The sequence below is a fragment of the Alnus glutinosa genome, chromosome 2, assembly GCF_958979055.1.
Source record: "Alnus glutinosa chromosome 2, dhAlnGlut1.1, whole genome shotgun sequence".
NCBI lineage: Eukaryota > Viridiplantae > Streptophyta > Magnoliopsida > Fagales > Betulaceae > Alnus > Alnus glutinosa.
The window spans coordinates 12,505,959-12,508,631 of record NC_084887.1 but is presented as its reverse complement, the minus strand read 5'-3'; the positions used below and the strand labels follow the sequence as shown (position 1 = coordinate 12,508,631).

Here is a 2,673-nt window from a genome sequence, read left to right as displayed (position 1 = left end):
GTGCATCAATTTGCACTCCTTTGCCTTTGGCAAATTGTCTTTTCTAATTGCCCTATTGGTTCAGTCCATGTCTCTCCTACCTTTGGGTTAATGACTACCCCTCCATTCCTAGGATTAATAACAGGTGGACTAGAACACTTCCCTTGCTCTCTCTCGTTAAATGACTTAGTTAGTTGTCCAAGTTGGACTTTTAGCTTTGCTATAGACTGAGAATGGGAATTCAGAATCTGAGTCTGAGACTCAAATTTACTGAGACTGGTCAACATTTTTTCCTCAAATGTAGAATTACTAGGAGGTGGAAGGGCTAATTGCTATTGTGGGTTGGGAGGACGACTATTATGTGGCGGCTGATAAAATTGATTGTTGGACTGCTGATACGCTTGGTTTTGCAGTCCATTGAATTGTGGAACATTAGGCCGCCACACATTACTATTGTTTCTCAAACCTGGGTTATAAGAATTATGAAAATGATCACCACCCGGTCTAGAGAAAGTTGTGTTCATCTGCTTAATAGGAGGCTCAGAAGATTGTCCAACAATAGGACAATTTCCGGCCTGATGTGATGGGTCGAAACAAAATGAACATGCATCATGTCGTGTGTGTATGTGAGATGCTGTCATAGGAACAAAACCAGATGCAAGTAATTGATCTAACTTTCTAGATAAAGCATCCACCTTGGTATTCAAGTCCAAAGGTTAGGATACCTCATAAAGAGTTTGGCTCTTAGCGTTTGTCCTACAACCGGATGATGAATGGTGTAAAGAGTTTTCTGACAAATTTTCAAAAAGTATCCATGCATCATCCTCACTCTTTAACATAAACGTACCCCCACATGAGGCATCTACCATCTGTGTATGAGGCTCAGTTAAGCCATCATAGAAGCACTGTACTAATTGCCACTTGGGAATAGCATGATGTGGACACTTTCGTAAAAGGTCCTTCATCCTCTCCCAAGTCTCATGAAATGGTTCTCCCTCTATTTGCAAAAAACCAGTTATGGCTTTTGGTATTTGGTTTGTTTTCCCTATGGTAAAGTACTTATTAAGGAGCTCGTGTTGCATCTGAGCCCAAGAAGTAATGGAGTTAGTCACTAGAGAATTCAACCAAAACTTAGATTTATCTTCCAGAGAGAACGGAAATAGGCGCATCCTCAAAGCATCTTCTAAAAAATTCTTCAACCTTATGGTGGAGCAGATTTCAACAAATTCATTTAAATGCTTATAAGGGTCCTCGGTACTAAGTTCGTAAAATAATGGAAGCATTTGAATGAATCCGAACTTAATTTCAAAATGAGTTGCCGTAATGTCCGGCAACTGAAGGCTTGAAGTAGGTGTGTATGTCGAGGGAACATAGTGGTCCCTCAACAACGCATGCTTTGGTTCTTCAGCCATTGGTGATTTAGAATGGGCTCTTAGACGTGAGTTCCGTTTTGATCTACTTCGTTTAGAAATCCGTTCTAAGTTTGGGTCGTATGGAAAAATAGGCAATTATAATGAATGACGACCAAACATGCACCAACAAAATTTAATCTATGTATACTAGGTACAGAAAATAAATAAAATGAAAAAGGAGAAAAACTAACCAGTTCTGCAGTGAGGCAGTGCAGCAGCAGCTGGGGTGCTACTGCAGGAAAAGTAGCTCGATTGATCGATCAAAACTTCGATCGATCACTTTTCGAGTAGATCGATTGATTCTCTGCAGAAAAGAAAAATGCAAGAAAAATAAATCTTAAACAAAATTAAAGTCTAAATATGCACAGGACAGTAAGAAGTTAAATGTAGATTCGGTCCAGAGACAGCAGAAAAGCAGTGCTGCTCAAAAAAAGAAGTCGATCGATCGAACATTTTAGTTCACTGAAATCGATCGATCAATCTATCTTTTCTGCAGAAACAGAATTTTGCAGAAAACAGACAGTATTGACTTCAAACACTAAAAACCGCAAAAACAGTTTATAAACAGAAATAAAACCGCTTATGGACAGAATTTACAATGTGTACAAAATCAAACAAAATACAATCCTAAATATCCCATAAACAACCGTTACAAATCCCCGGCAATGGTGCCAAAAATTGGTGCCACTCGAGTCTAGACGACTACGTACGTGGATTTTAAATTTATATATTGAATAACTTTGCAATAGTACGAATCAATTGTACTACAGTAAGTGTTATCGAACCACAGAGATTGGGGGTTCTTTTACATAACAGGATACTTAAAGAGCGTATTTAATTTAACTTTGCAAATAAAAACAAAAGTAAAGTTGTAGAATTGAAGCTACAACGAATCAAGTGATAAAAATAAGAAAATGAAAGCAAACTTAAAAGAAAACTTAGGGTAATGATCTTATCAAATCCTCAACCAATAGAATGCTTAAAGTCTAAATGGATCTTCCTAACATGCATGATATAAGCGCGTAATGGGCGTCAACCATTACGACGACCTCGACATGAAAATACTTTAGTTAAGACGTAATGATAAAGCACCTAGTTTAACATCAATCACTTACCACATAAAGATTTAAACTACAATGAAAAGGCAATTATACTACCAAAGGTGTGGGGGATTGATGCTCCCTAGCTTACTACTCTATAAAACATCCTAATAAGCATACACAATACGTGAAAACCCTAGTTAGGCCACAATGATAAGGTATCTTAGTTTCACATCGATCTA

General features: G+C 37.7%; 1 non-coding gene across 1 annotated transcript; it reads left to right on the top strand.

The window, feature by feature from the left end:
* The first annotated feature begins 906 nt into the window (after positions 1-906).
* LOC133862111 (small nucleolar RNA R71) lies at positions 907-1,011 on the top strand. Its single transcript, XR_009899134.1, has one exon. It is a non-coding gene; the product is annotated as a small nucleolar RNA R71 (small nucleolar RNA).
* Positions 1,012-2,673: the final 1,662 nt, after the last annotated feature.